The following is a 16,357-nucleotide window of genomic DNA, read 5'->3' as shown; positions in this document are numbered from 1 at the left end:
TTATAAAGTTCTGCAATTTACATATGAAAGAACTGAAACCAACATGTTCAATCTAAAGATGAGAGACTTAACAAACAATCCAGGTCTTTTTCAATATCTGATTTCAGTTACATGACACAGTAAACAGTTGCTATAAATTCTGTGTCTTATGATCTTATACTCCACAACCACCTGATGAAGGAGCAGTGCTCCGAAAGCTAATGCTTCCAAATAAACCTGTTGGACTATAACCTGGCGTTCCATGATTTTTAACTCTATTCAATATTTAAATGCTTTTGGATTATTGTGTCACATTTAGTGGTAGGATTGTCTAACTTTTCCAAGCTGTGTTTTATTTTCAACACCTAATCCCTGGAACCAAATCTTTTTCTCAGTTTTCTGTTCACAGTGTCATAAAGTTTTTTGTTGTTGTTAAGAATAAGAAGTGAAGGGCTAAACCAGACAGGCTGCATCACAATAACACATGTTCTATAAGCTGCATATGTTCCATAAGGTTATGCTCAGGAAATATGCACCATTTGTATGATAAACTTGAGCAACAATTTATATGAATTGTTGCATCCATTTGCGTTTCTTCATCATCGATACATCTTGACCTAATATATTTGCCATTCTGCTTTGATACACATATTGCAAAAGTGTTCAAAGACAAGCATACGCTTGCCATCGTACATCAGGTCTGAGTTAATAGTTATTTTTCATCCAGGCTGAAGTGTCTTCAAATAAATTCTAATGGTTGTTTATTGATGTGCAAGATGTGTTACAATTGATGAAAAATTATTTACTGAAGCTGAAACAGATGTTCATTAGTGTTAACACAGCTGCGATCAATTCTTAGTTACGTTGCCAATGTTGTGGAGGCAAATCTCCAGGACAATTTATGCTCAAAAACATTAAGAGATTGACAGGACCGAGATTGAAACAATTATGTGCCCTCTGTTTTATTAAACTGAGATTCCGATTAACAAACCAAAAGCTGAATTATGCTTGAGCAGGCTTCCAATTTAGCCTCAATTTAGCAAGACAATAATTAACCCATAGACAATTTTTAATTTTGTAACCCGATTTGTTCGAAATGTTTGCTCCAAATACCAGTCATGCTGTATAAGACAACTTCTGAGCAATTATTTGGACACCTTAACAACCACAATAAATGTGTGGATGTATTATTTGTAACATCGACAAAATAAAAGTGAGTGTGATATGCATTTAACTGTGGATCACACAAGTGAACAAAAGGTTAAGCCATTTATTGCAGCCTGTAAAATGTTATTAACTATTCCTTAATAGATTTGGATTAGTTTATGAACTCAACAAGATCAGTCCGAGTGAAGAACATTTTCATTTCAGGCACTCAGTGTTAACTGCAAGCTTCTTGTTGAGGCAGAACGTAGTTAGACAAAACATACCAACATATGAGTTAGGAGGCCATTTGATCCCTTGTGCCTGCTTCGCCATTTAATAGAGTAGAATAAAGTAGAGTAGAATAGGGTAGAGTACTTTTATTTGTTGTTTCTACCATATACAGCTGGTACAATAAAAATGAGACAACGATCCTCCAGGATCAAGGTGCTACATGAACATACAGACTACACGAGAGTACAGTCATATACAGGGCAGCATAAAGTGCATAGAGAAGTGCAAAACACTCAAGACAGCACAGTAATTCCTGACAAGACAAGACAATAGGCACAGTGGTGGACAAATTACACTGTAACAGTGAATGATCATTAATAAAACATTATTTTAGCAGCAATTCAAAAAATCATCCAAGAATTGCAAATGGAATAGAGTGTGATCATACAGTATAAAGGAGCCTGACTGCTTGGGGGAAGAAACTATTGCACCATGAGAGACTGAATGCTGCAGTATCTTCTGCCAGTTGGCAGGAGGGAGAAGAATTTGAATGAAGAATGTGTGGGATTGTCCACAATGCTGTTAGCCTTGCGAATGTAGCATGTCATGTAAATATCTGTAATGGAGGGAAGAGAGACCCAGATGATCTTCTCCACTGTCCTCATTATCCTTTATAGGGTCTTACGATCTGAAATGGTGCAATTCCCGAACCAGGCAGTAATGCAGCTGCTCGGGGTACTATCAATGAACCCTCTGTAGAATATGGTGAGGATGGGGGATGGGAGATGAGCTTTCCTCAACCTACACAGAAAGTCAAGATGCTGCTGGGCTTTCTTAGCTATGGAGCTGGTGTTGAGGGACCAGGTGAAATTCTCCGCCAGATGGATGCCAAGACATTACGTGCTTTTCATGATAAGATTATGCTGATCTAATTGTAACCTCTGTAGCAGTCTGTGACTGCTCAAGTGAAATAAAAATTGTTAAGAAGAGAGGCCAGACATACAGGATGGCAACTGAAATAATCAGGGCATTAAAATTGGTCAAAAAGCAAAGTATACTGCAAATGCCTGAGCCAAAACAGACACAAGACAATTCTGCCGAGGGACAAATCCTAGCAGATCGAAGCCCTGACAATTGAAAACCAGAGAGGCATCACAACACATTAGGAAATGTGAAAGGGCAATTCAACTCTTCCTGACAAAAAGACAACACTAGATGTATGGAGTAGACATGTCTCAGTAAGACAAAAGACAAGATTCTGGGATGAAATCAGACTTCCAGATCAAAAAGCAGACACATCACATTGTTAAGCAAGCTATTGAGAGTCAGTAACAGGACTTCAAGGTGATAAAACCAATTAAATTGATACCTCTGATTGGTCAAGTCCTTGGCAAGTTCTAGAGGATAGCCAGGAGGGTATAAGAACCCAGCCCAACAGGACTCGGGGTACCCAACTTTCCAGTCAAGACGTATGTCAGGATACAGCAGTGACCAGAGCAGCTCACCCTCCAACCAGAGCGAGAATAAATCCATGAAGAGAGGAACAGACTGAACAATTCAACAAAAGTTACGAGTATCTGGGAAGGATTTTAACATGCCAAAGAAAATGATTTGGATGCGAGCATAAGAGGTACAGTTAGTAAGTTTACAGATGACACCAAAATTGGAGGTGTAGTGGACAGTGAAGAGGGTTACCTCAGATTACAACAGGATCTTGACCAGATGGGCCAATGGGCTGAGAGGTGGCAGATGGAGTTTAATTCAGATAAATGCGGGGTGCTGCATTTTGGGAAAGCAAATCTTAGCAGGACTCATACACTCAATGGTGAGGTCCTAGAAAGCGTTGCTGAACAAAGAGACCTTGGAGTGCAGGTTCATAGCTCCTTGAAAGTGGAGTCGCAGGTAGATAGGAAAGTGAAGAAGGCGGTTGGTATGCTTTCCTTTATTAGTCAGACTATTGAGTACAGGAGATGGGAGGTCAAGTTGTGGCTGTACAGGACATTGGTTAGGCCACTGTTGGAATATTGCATGCAATTCTGGTCTCCTTCCTATCGGAAAGACGTTGTGTAACTTGAAAGGGTTCAGAAAAGATATACAAGGATGTTGCCAGGGTTGGAGGATTTGAGCTACAGGGAGAGGCTGAACAGGCTGGGGCTGGTTTCCCTGGAGTGTCTGAGGCTGAGGGGTGACCTTATAGAGGTTTACAAAATTATGAGGGGCATGGATAGGATAAATAGGCAAAGTCTTTTCCCTGGGGTCAGGGAGTCTAGAACTAGAAGGCATAGGTTTAGGGTGAGCGGGGAAAGATATAAAAGAGACCTAAGAGGCAACGTTTTTCCACAGAGGGTGGAATGAGCTGCCAGAGGAAGTGGTGGAGGCTGCTACAATTGCAAAATTTAAGAGGCATTTGGATGGGTATATGAATAGGAAGGGGTTGGAGGGATATGGACCGGGTGCTGGCAAGTGGGACGAGATTGGGTTGAGATATCTGGTCGGGTTGGACCGAAGGGTCTGTTTCCATGCTGTACATCTCTCTGACTCTATGACTCTACTCAGATAGATTAGATTCCCTACAGTGTGGAAACAGGCCCTTCGGCCCAACCAGTCCACACTGGCCCTCCGAAGAGTAACCCACCCACACCCTTTCCCTCTGACTAATGCACCTAACACTATGGGCAATTTGCCATGGCCAATTCACCTGATCTGCACATCTTTGGACTGCAGGAGGAAACCCACGCAGACATGGGGAGAATGCGCAAACTCCACACAGACAAAGTTGGAATCAAACCTGGGTCCCTGGTGCTGTGAGGCAGCAGTGCTAACCACTGAACTACTGTCCCAAAATAGTCATCGAAAGTGTAAACTTTAACTCATAGCTGGTTCACTGACTACAAACTCGTCAGTGTAGTCCTTTTTTGATACATGCTAAGATGCCTGGGTAAATTAGTATACTGTTCACTGATTAAGGAGTCTGCAAGGTCTGAGAGAAATCCTGTTCTAGCCAACACCTTAAAATCACATTCCCGTCCATCTCTATAACCATTCACAGCATTGCTTATGAAGAGCCAATACACCTTGGTCTTAAAAATAATTCGAGACTCTGCTAACCTTTTGATGAAGTGAATTCCAAATCTTACAATCTTCCAAAAGTAAAAAAAGGCTCATCTGTCTTGAATGAGTAGCCCATTATTATTAAACAGTGTCCCCCTTATTCTGGGTTCTTTTACAAGATAAACATTCTCTCCACATCTGACCTGTCAAGCCCCAACAGGACCTTATATGTTTCAATTAAGTTTCTTTTTACCCTTCTAAACTCCAGTGGATTCTGGCTGGACTTGTCTAACATTGCTTCACGAGATACCCTAACTATTTCAGGCATAGGTTAGTAAGAGGAAAGTAGGACTGCAGATGCTGGATGTCAGTGTCTAAACGTGTGGCAAAGGAAAAGCACAGCAGGTGAGGCAACATCTGAGGAGCAGAAGAATAGACGTTTTGGATTTCAAACCTTCTCTGAATTGCTTCCAATACATTTGCATCCTTCCTTGTATAAGGAGACCAATACTGTTCTCTAATGTGTTCCAACTCAATCCTTGGAACACCATCTAACCATGTATCAATTGCAACAGCTTATTTTCCATACTTTCCACCCTGTCAAAGTGAGATTGCTAATGTAGAACTCATTTAGGGTCAGATATTGAGACTGCTCAATCTTATCATCATCGCAGATTCCCAAGGGCATGGCAGTGTGGCATCCAGGGTGAACAATGTTGCAGTGATTTCTGCCATGGCGATGTGATAATGTAAAACCATTTTCTTATAAAATAACTTGGAAAATAAAAAAAATCCCGCAATTATTAAAAATTGTGAAGCCATTGTACTGGTGCGACATTGTAACATATTCACTAATGTCCTTTAAGGAATAAAACCTTCCACCTGTACTGAGTAAGTATATAAAGACGATGTTCAGTATAGTGTTGAGTGAGGTCAGGCTCCCTGTCAAAGTCCATTGTGCAGGATCTGTTAAATGGTATTGCTATTCTTTCCCAAAACGTGTGGCGGGGGCATTTCAGATAATTAGATAGAGATGTTACAATCAGCTGAGAAGGAGTCAAATTGAACTCTTCTTTTGATAGTCCTTGTTCAGCTGCAAAAGGTTTTTTTGAGAAGAATACACTGCTGACTCTGAGTGCACAACATGTAACACATCGTGATCATAAAAGACACAATAAATCAGACAGAGTTTGTTGAGTTTTAACATGGAAAAGAAGATTCTTGTACTTAATCTAGTCTACATAGAATATATACTTGCGGAACGTTTCAGAGAACACCTCTGGGACACCCAACCACCCCGTGGCTCAACACTTCAACTCCCCCTCCCACTCCACCAAGGACATGCAGGTCCTTGGACTCCTCCATCGCCAGACCATAGCAACACGACGGCTGGAGGAAGAGCGCCTCATCTTCCGCCTAGGAACTCTCCAACCACAAGGGATGAACTCAGATTTCTCCAGTTTCCTCATTTCCCCTCCCTCCACCTTGTCTCAGTCCCAATCCTCGAACTCAGCACCACCTTCCTAACCTGCAATTTACTTCCTGATCTCTCCGCCCCCATCCCCACTTCGGCCTATCACCCTCACCTTATTACCCTCACCTTAACCTCCTTCCACCTATCGCATTTCCAACGCCACTCCCCCAAGTCCCTCCTCCCTACCTTTTATCTTAGCCTGCTTGGCACACCTTCCTCATTCCTGAAGAAGGGCACATGCCTGAAACGTCGATTCCCCTGCCCCTTGGATGCTGCTTTACCTGTTGCGCTTTTCCAGCAACACATTTTCAGCTCTGATCTCCAGCATCTGCAGTCCTCACTTTCTCCTACATAGAATATATATCAATTTTGTAAACACACATTTAAAGCTTGCACACAAAAAAAGAAATGGAAAGAAAAACTTGTAAAAATTGTCAATGTTGCACACTGGTCTGACTTGTTTTGTATACCTCAGACCAGTCGTCCAAAATGAGAGAGACAATGAGGGAGAGTGAGCATCTTACCCTGTTTTACTGTTCTGTAGAGAACACCGGTTCTTGAAACAAGCAAAAGAATCAACTTACCACATGATCTCTCCTTCTCAGTGCCTCCAATTGTACAGGATATCAAATAAAATCATGACCAGTGTACTACAATGCAATATAAGGATCTATAATGTTTTAGAGCTATAATTGTTTCATTAAAACAGACTGTTCAAAATTTGCTGCAATGGAAAGTAAACTGTCTGTCCAATTATGAATGGAGAAGAATTGTAATAAATGTTAAGCATGTTCAATTGTTTATTGATATTTTATAAAAATATACAGAATCCCATTTTTTGCAAAATATTTAGGTTCATAAATGTTAATTGTTTCTGGCAAGCTGACAAGCTATTAATGGAAGGGTGAGCCAAATAACCTAAATGAGAGAATGAGAACATCACAGTAGATGACAGCCAGTTAAAACAATTAATTTATTTTGCTTTCAAAATGACAGCTAAATTAACACCATTAGCATAAAATCATTTGTTATTAGAAAACATATCAAGGAAAAAGTATTAATGTGTGACAAAGTCTAATTAAGATAATCCTAATTAGAAAATTCTCAGAGATCATTTACATTTAGCATTTTTAGCCCATTATTTGAAATGATTCTGCATAAAATCAGGAACAGACATAACAGTGGCATGGTGACTCAGTTGTTTGCACTATTGCGTCACAGGGCCAGGGACCCAGGTTCATTCCAGCCTTGGGTAACTGTCTGTGTGGTATTTGCATGTTCTCTCTGCATCTGCGTAGGCTTCGTCCGAGTGCTCTGGTTTCCTCCTACAGTCCAAAGATATGCAGGTTAGGTGAATTGGCAATGTTAAATTGCCCTGTAGTGTGCAGGCTACATGGGTTAGCCATGGTAAATGTGGGGCTACGGGGATGGGGCGGGGCATGGGAATGTTCTTCAGAGGGTCGGTGTGGGCTGAATGGCCTCTGTCTACACATTCGTAAGAAATGTCTTTGTATATTATCTTAAGCTGCAACATAATTTTAAGTATTTCTTCATTCTTTAATTAAAATAGCAAGAAAATGCCACTCTAAAGTAATTATCAATGATATCATATAGCACTGTTGCACAATTACATGCCAGTAAAGAGTCAACAGCAATCACTAGTGATTTTTTGACATTGCTGGTTTTGCAAGGCAGATATAACTGTTGGACTTTAATTGTTTAACTGTGTGGAATGCACTTGATAGCACTATGAAAAAGCTAAGCTATTAGACTGTCAAGATCTGTTGAGCAAAATATGGCCTCACCTCTTCAGTGGCTCAAGCACAAACAAGTTAAACTTAACACTTGAATTGTACCTTCTTTTTACATTTAAATGTGTGTTTGATGCCAATGGAAATAATGTTTTAGGCCATGGCAATACAGTGAAAAGTTCATGGATCTGGGCATCTGGTCATTGGCTTAAAGAAAATAGGCCTCATTTTTGCAGCATTCTAAATTCATGAAGAATTCTTTTCATCATTCCTGAAAATTTGCAGTATCAAGTTTGAAATTATAAGCTTTTTATTTTAAATAAGCTTCACTCAGGAGTGTAATTTGAAGAGCTCACAAATATGAAGCTCAGCATTAATAAAAAAGTAGATGAAGCAAAGGAGGATATTAGCCAGCTTTTAAATAAAAGCTAAAGCCATCTTCCACAGCTTAATGCCTGGCAAACAGAAACAGAAGAGAGCCTTGTAATAGTACTTAAGAAAATTGTTTCCCTGGAAACCACACTGACAAATGTGGAGAAGTCAAATGACCTTGAAAATCCCTCATGCAGGAATCTTTTTGCAAATAATCAAGCATCTTCTTGTGAGGACACAAGGAACATTGTCTCTCCTGAATTTACCTGGATTTTTTAAATCAATTTAAACTGATAAGCTATTGAGTATCTTCAGAATTGTTTAAATGTGTACCCAGGAACTGTTTATTTGTTAGGCTTCTATGAACAAAGGCAGCAATCTTTGATAACGAAATGTCAGCTACTTTCACCCCCCTGAAGAGAAGTTCCTAATAAATCAGAAAAGACTTGGAACAACCCCAAATAAAATTTGACTGACCTGAGAAAAGGATTTCTGCTCAACAGAGGCTCAAGGATAGCTTGACGTACTGAGGATACCCGAAGATCAAAGTCAGAGAGTCATAGAGCTGTACAGCATGGAAATAGACCCTTCGGTCCAACTCTTTCATGCCAACCAGCTATTCTAAATAGATTTAGTCTAATGTCAAACTAAAATACTTGCAGTAGTAGCTGAAGTACGTAAGACTTGAGTGTTTTTTTTAACATTTAAGATTACTGAAAAATTGTGTAGCCCATTTAGAATGCCTGGGGCTACTTTTCTAACATTAAACTAAAAGGTTTCTGTGATCTTCACTGTCTTTTAGCGGCTTTTAGTAGCTCACCAAACCCAACTCAACAAAAATGCTTACTTATAATTATTTTCCATCTCTCAGCAACCATCATGTGTAATCTTCTGACCATTACTATTCTTCATGAGACTTATTTTTCCAGCAAAGTGTCATCAATTCCATATAATGCAGCATCAACGACGAAGGGAGTCCTTTCCAGTCATAATATGCCTGCTCATGAGCTCAAGTTTAATTGTTGAATATCATACAATGTTTGTTGTTTAATACTTTTCCACATTAAATCATGAGGAACAGTTTAAACCCCATTCACAATGAAATCCACACTGCCCTGTCCTTTTGACTATAAGCCTTCAGGACAGCAGCTCGGAAAAATGTCAAATTGCAGTTTTCCATTGTGGAGAAAACAATGGAAAGGTTGCTGCCACCTGATGGGGTTTTATGATGGTCTTGTGATTGTTTGGAAGTTGGATGTGTTGGGAGTATCCAGGGTAGAGCAGAGGTCCTTTTGTGTTATGGGTCAGGTCCATAGTTTATGCCATTGGAACACACACATGACACTAGAAGTTTATCCCCTTTTTGCATTGCTGTCCTTCTTCACTCTTCATGGTGGTAGATTGTGACTTGTTGGTAAAGTCACTGGACTCGGGTGACCTTATAGAGTTATAAAATCATGAGTGGAATGGATATGATAAATAAGCAATTTTTTTTCCCTGAGGTGGAGGAGTCCAAAACTAGGCATTTGCAGAGATTTTTGCTTCATCTTTAGCAACTGGTCAAGCTCCAGAAGAATGGAGGGTGGCTAATGTTCTTCCTTTGTTTATGTAAGGTAGCAAAGACAAGCCAGACCAGTGAACCTGACATCAGTGGTTGGTTGTTGGAGAGTATACTGAGGGACAAGATCAACAAACATTTCGATAGTTAGGGTCTGATTAGGGGTAGTTAGCATGGATTTGTGAATGGGAAGTCATGTCTGTCAAATCTTTTTGAGTTTTTTGATGAGGTAACCAAGATGATAGAAGAGGGAAGGGCAGTGGATATTGTCTATATGGAGTTCAGTAAGGCCTTTGACAAAGTCCCGCATGGCAGAGTAATCATGAAGGTTAGATCGCATGGGATCCAGGGATAGCTAGCTAATTGGATTCAAAATTGGCTCGATGGTAGGAAGCAGAATGTGATGGTTGAAGATTGTTTTTCGGACTGGAGGCCTGTGACTAGTGGTGTGCCACAGGGTCAGTGTTGGGACTTTTGTTCCTTGTTATTTATACAAATGATATGGATGTGAATGTACAAGGCATGATTAGTAAGTTTGTGGATGATACAAAATTAGGAGGTATCATTGATAGCCAGGAATGTCATCAAAAATTACAGCGGGACTGTGATCAGATGAGAAAGTGTCCTGGGGACTAGCAAATGCAATGCAATATAATACCAATAAGTGTGAGGTGTTGCACTTTGGAAAATCAAACCAAGGTAGGACTTATACAGTAAATGGTAAGGTCCTGAGGAGTGTTGTGGGACAGAGGGAGCTAGGAGTATAAGTAAATAGCTCTTTGATGGTGGTGTCACAGGGTGGTGAAGAAGGCATTTAGCATGTTACCCTTCATTGAGTATCGGACTTAAGACTTAATGTTACAGTTGTATAAGTTGTTGATGATACCACACTTGGAGTATTGCGTACATTTTTGGTCACCCTGTTTTTAGGAAAGACATAATTAAACTGGTAAGAGTGCAAAGACGCTTCACTATCAGACCATAAGACATGGGAGGAGAAATCAGACTATTAAGCCCATCGCATCTGCCCCACTAATCAATCATGGCTGATAGGTTTCTCAAACCCATTCTCCTGCTTTCTCCCTTTAACCCTTGATCCCCTTGATACTCAATAACCTATCTATTATAGTCTTAAATATACTCAATGACCTGGCATCCACAATTTTCTGTGGCAATGAATTTCATAGATTCACCACTCTCTGGTAGAAGAGGTTTTTCCTTATCTCCATTGTAAAAGGTCTTCCCTTTACTCTAAGTTTGTGCCCTCAGGTCCCTAGTCTCTCCTATCAATGGAAACATCTTCCCAATATCTACCCTGTCCAGGCCATTCAGTACTTTGTATGTTTCGATTAGATCCCCCCTCATCGTTCCAACCTCTGTCAAGTACAGATCCAGAATCCTCACACGTCACTCATATGTTAAGCTTTTCATTCCCGGGACCATTCTTATGAATTTCCTCAGAACATGCTCCAGGGCCAGTGCACTTCCTGAGATATAGCATCATAGAGATGTACAGCATGGAAACAGACCCTTCGGTCCAACCTGTCCATGCCGACCAGATATCCCAACCCAATCTAGTCCAACCTGCCAGCACCCGGCCCATATCCCTCCAAACCCTTCCTATTCACATACCCATCCAAATGCCTCTTAAATGTTGCAATTGTACCAGCCTCCACCATATCCTCTGACAGCTCATTCCACACACATACCACTGTCTGCGTGAAAAAGTTGCCCCTTAGATCTCTTTTATATCTTTCCCCTCTCACCCTAAACCTATGCTCTCTCGTTCTGGACTCCCCCACCCCAGGGAAAAGACTTTGCCTATTTATCCTATCCATGCCCCTAATAATTTTGTAAACCTCTGTAAGGTCACCCTCAGCCTCCAATGCTCCAGGGAAAACAGCCCCAGCCTGTTCAGCCTCTCCCTATAGCTCAAACCCTCCAACCTTGGGGCCCAAAATTATATATAATACTCCAAGTGTGGTCAGACCAGAGTCTTATATCACCTCAGAAATACATCCCTGCTTTTATGTTCAAGTCCTCTTGAAATAAATGCCATAATTGCAATTGCCTTCCAAAATATTGACTCAACCAAAAGTTTACCTTGAAAGAATCCTGGACTAGAACTCCCAAGTCTCTTTGCACTTCAAATTCTTGAATTTTCTCCCCATTCAGAAAATAGTTCATTCTTACTACCAAAGTGCATAACCTCACAATTTCCTACGTTGTATTCCATCTGCCACTTCTTTGCCCACTCTCCTAACCCGTCCAAATCCCTCAGCAACCTCCCTGTCTCCTCAATGCTACCTGCCCCTCTACCTATCTTTATATCATCTGCAAATTTAGCCAGAATGCCCACAATTCCTCCATCAAGATCATTAACATATAAAATGAAAAGTTGCAGTCTCCACACTGAGCCTTGCGGAACACTTCTCACCACCTGCCATCCTGAGAAGAACCCTTTTATTCCCCACTCTCTGCTTTCTGCCAGACTGCCAAATTTCTATCCATGCTAGCACCTTGCCTCTAACACCATGGGCCCTTATCTTACCAGTAACCTCCTGTGCAGCACCTTGTCAAAGGCCTTCTTGAAGTCCAGGTAAATAACATCCATTGGTTCTCCATTATGAAGATATTGCCAGAATAAGTAGGCCTGGGTTTAAGGGAGAGGTTGGCTATGATAGGACTTCAGGAGGATAGGAAAATGAGAGGTGACCTTATTGAGATGTATAAAATCATGGGAGGCATAATAGGATAAATACATAGAGTCTTTTTTTCCCAGGGATGGGGTATTGAAAACTAGCGGGCATAAGGTTTTGATGAGAGGGGAAAGATTTAAGAAGGACCTGAGGGGCAACTTCTTCACACAGAGAGTGATGCGTATCTGGAATGGGCTGTCTGAGAAAGTGGTTGAGGTAGGTACGATAGCCACATTTAAAAAAAAATGAATAGGTACATGGATGTGAAGGGTTCAGAGGGATATGGACCAAACGTGGGCAACTGGAACTAGCTAAGTGAGCACCGTGGTCAGAATGGACCAATTTGGGCGGAAGTTCCTGTTTCCATGCTGTAATACTCTATAATTCTATGGTTAGAGGGCATAGGTTGAAGAGAGGGGAAAGATATAAAAGGGACCTAAGAGGCAACTTTTTCATGCAGAGTGTTTTACGTGTATGGAATGAGCTGCCAGAGGAGGTGGTGGAGGCTGGTATGAAATTCAACATTTAAAAGGCATCTCAAAAGCTATATGAATAGGAAGGGTTTAAAAGGATATGGGTCAAACACAGACAAATGGGACTAGATTTATTGAGCATATCTGGTTGGCATAGATTAGTTGGACTGAAGTGTCTGTTACCGTGCTGTATGTCTTTATGACTCTTGGACTAGTAATTCAGAATCTCAGGCTAATGTTCTGGGGACGTAGTTTTGAACCTCACAATGGCAGATGGTGAAATTAAATTCAATAAGCATCTCAAAATAAAAAGAAAAAGATTTTGTTAAAATGGATCTAATTCTTTAAAAAACATTGTAGGAAGAAAATCTCCCATCCTTATCTGGCCGACATGTTTCAACAGACCCACATCAATGTGGGTGCCACTTAGGGATAGACAATAAATGCTGGCTTAGCCAGTGAAGCCCATATTTCATGACTGAAAGAAAATCATTTAAAACATTTTGTTCGAAGAATTGATACAAGATATCAATGTGTGAACTACATGTGGGATTTTAATTGTCTTTTGTCTGCTTTTGCTGAGGTGAACAGGTACATTTTTACTCTAAATCAAAATAGAAAATATAAAATTTAAGCACATCTGGCAGCATCTGTGAAGAGAGAAATTGAGTTCATGTTTTGAATTTCTACAGAACTGAAAGAGGTTAGAGAGATGTAAATTAAGTATCAATGAAGGTATGAAAAAGAGGAAATGGGACCACTCTGCTCAGAGCAAAGTCAACAAGACTTATAAAACAGCATCAGCCTCACCTGAGGCAGTGTATGTGGATCTAGTATTGGACTATTTACTCATCTCAAGACCCACTACATCAGAGTGGAAGAAGTTAAAAAATCACACAACACCAGGTTATAGTCCAACAGGTCTAAATGGAAGCACACTAGCTTTCGGAGCACTGCTCCTTCATCAGGTGGTTGTGGAGCACACAATGTAAGACACAGAATTTATAGAAAAGTTTACAGTGTGATGTAACTGAAATTATACATTGAAAAAATACTTTTGATTGTTTGTTAAGTCTCTCATCTGTTAGAATGACCATGTTAGTTTCACTACTTTCATTTGTAAATCAAAAACTTTTTTAAAAAGTTACATTCTCAGATTAACTTTAACAATTGGTGTAAGTCCAATTAAAATGTTGAAGGTGTTCGCCCCCTGTGTGCTGTTGTCTGTGCCATAATGTTTAGACTGATTCTAATCTAAAAAGTGAGTTAACAGAGTCTTACATGGATTCATGCAGTTCTTGAGCAAAGTACAATGTAACTCTGCAAGTACAAATTCACCCCACAAACATATGTGTATGTGTGTGTCTGTGTGCACGCTCGTGTGTGTCTGGGGGGGGGGGGCTGTGACTGTCTGTGAGAGTGAGTGTATACGTGTGTGTGAGTGTAAAGGGGTCTAAGTCTGTGAGAGGGTGCATGTGTGAGTGTGGGAGTGTGTGTCTGTAGGAGTGTTTGTGAGTGTCTGTGTGCATGTCTCTGTATTGGAGTGTGTGTGTGTGTGTAGTGCAATGTGGTCACCTGTAGTGTGACATGACCCCAAGGTCCTGGTTGAGGCCTTCCCTATGGTTACCGAACTTAGCTATCAGCCTCTGCTTGGCCACTTTTCGCTGCTGCCTCTCCCGAAGTCCGCCTTGGAGGATGGTTACCCGATGGTCCGAGGTCGAATATCCTGGACCGCTGAAGTGTTCTCCAACTGGGAGGGAACACTGCTGTCTGTTGATTGTTGTGTGTTGCCCATCCATCTGTTGCCGTAGCCTCTGCTCGGTTTCCCCAGTGTACCATGCCTCAGGGCATTCTCGCCTGCAGCGTATGAGATAGACAACGTTGGCTGAGTCACATGAGTACCTGCCACATACATAGTGGGAGGTGTCCCCACCTGTAATGGTGATATCCATGCCCACACTCTTGACACATCTTGCAGCACATACCGTGACAGTATTGTATGGCGTTGTCCTGAAAGCTGGGCAGTTTGCTACAAACAATGATCAGTTTGAGGTTTGGCTGTTGTTTAAAGGCGAGCAGTGGAGGTTTGGGGAAGGTCTTGACGAGGTGCTTATCCTCATTGATAATGTGTTGCAGGCTGCAAAGAACATGGCACAGTTTTTCTGCTCCTGGAAGTACTGGACAACGAAATGTCCCCTGTCGGTTGCAGTTTGTATCTGTCTCCTGAGGAGATCATTACGGTTCCTTGCTGTGGCACGTCAGAACTGGCGGTTGATGAGTTGAAGAAAGTAAACTTCTATGCGAGGTACTGTTTCAGGGAAGAGGATCAACAACCCAGACTTAATCTTATTACAGACAGATGGGGAAGTGATTGAAATGCCTGAAGGATCAATGTTGAGGTAATGATTGTTTCTCTCTTTAAAGTCTAAAAGAAGTCGAAAAGACATTTTTTCTGAGAAAAGTTATTAAAGAACTAGATCAACTATATTTTTTTATTTTGAGATGTTTATTGTATTTAATTTCACCATCTGCCTTGTAAAAGCTGCAATCCATTTGTAATAGAACCCAAGCTATTCAACTAAAGGTACTCCATTGGACTCATATAGCACCGGAACGACTGGCAAAATTTAGGGCAGGAACATCTCCAATGTGTTCTAAATGTGAAATAGAAGTGGGCACTCTCACACATTGCTTATGGACATGTCATAAGATCCATAAATACTGGACCAGAGTAGCAAATGTGCTGACTGAAATCTTGGGAGCAGAAATTGGAGTAGATCCAGTATCTCTTCTCCTGGGCTTTCTGAAACTGCCCTCCCTGGATGTGCATGACAGGAAATTATTTTCCATTCTCTCCTTTTGTGCAAGGAAAAATATTTTAGTAGATTGGGTAGCTGAGGGCTCTCCAGGACTTTCTAATTGGCCCAGGTTAATCATGGAATGTATTCCCCTTGACTTCCTTACAAATATGGTGCACCAAAAAATTGAATTATTGTATAAAATATGGCAGTCCTTTCTGAACTATATAGATACAGATATTTCGGCCATATTGTCAAGGGCTTTCATCTCGTTGTGGTAGTGGTTCTGCATGGTCCGGGAGCCCCCGGGGGAGGAATCCCATATAAATACGGGTTTTACTATGACTTGATGTTAATTCATTCTGAGCATGTACTTCATTATTTAATTACTATGTTTTTTTAGAGTAATGTAAGATTTCTATTATATGCTTTGGTTATTTGTAGGTTAGCTTAATACTTAGTTGAGTTTTTTTTGTGTTTGTTGTGTTTTGGTTATTATTTATTTAATAGTTAATTGTATATTAGTGTTTATATTTGTTTGTGTTATTTTGTAAGTTTGTAAAAAAATGTTTAAAAAATTCCTTTTTCTTCAATAAAAACATCTATTAAAAAAAAGCTGCAATCTTTCAGATGAGACATCAAATAAATGTCTTATTAGGAGGATCTAAATTGCATGGCTCTATTTTGAATTGGGCTTTCTCTCCCTTGTTCCTACCATCCCTCACCAAGCAGATTATATGATCACTGTTCTATTGTTGTTTCAGGAATGTTGCTGTCAACTAATTGTACACTGTCAATCCCATGTTACAACAGTAACGAGACCAT

General features: G+C 40.5%; 1 long non-coding RNA gene across 1 annotated transcript in view; it reads left to right on the top strand.

Annotated features, from left to right (window-relative positions):
* LOC148149657 (uncharacterized) overlaps window positions 1-15,958 on the top strand; it is a 44,359-nt gene extending 28,401 nt beyond the window's left edge. The window contains exon 6 of the long non-coding RNA XR_015757542.1: window positions 14,871-15,958. This is a non-coding gene — a long non-coding RNA (uncharacterized LOC148149657). The remainder of the gene's footprint in view (window positions 1-14,870) is intronic.
* Window positions 15,959-16,357: the final 399 nt, after the last annotated feature.

This window comes from Chiloscyllium plagiosum, unplaced genomic scaffold (assembly GCF_037043375.1).
Source record: "Chiloscyllium plagiosum isolate Xiang-an unplaced genomic scaffold, Cpla_swu_hap1 HiC_scaffold_7, whole genome shotgun sequence".
NCBI lineage: Eukaryota > Metazoa > Chordata > Chondrichthyes > Orectolobiformes > Hemiscylliidae > Chiloscyllium > Chiloscyllium plagiosum.
Note: the sequence above shows the minus strand (reverse complement) of the source record. Positions and strands in the feature narration are given on the sequence as shown.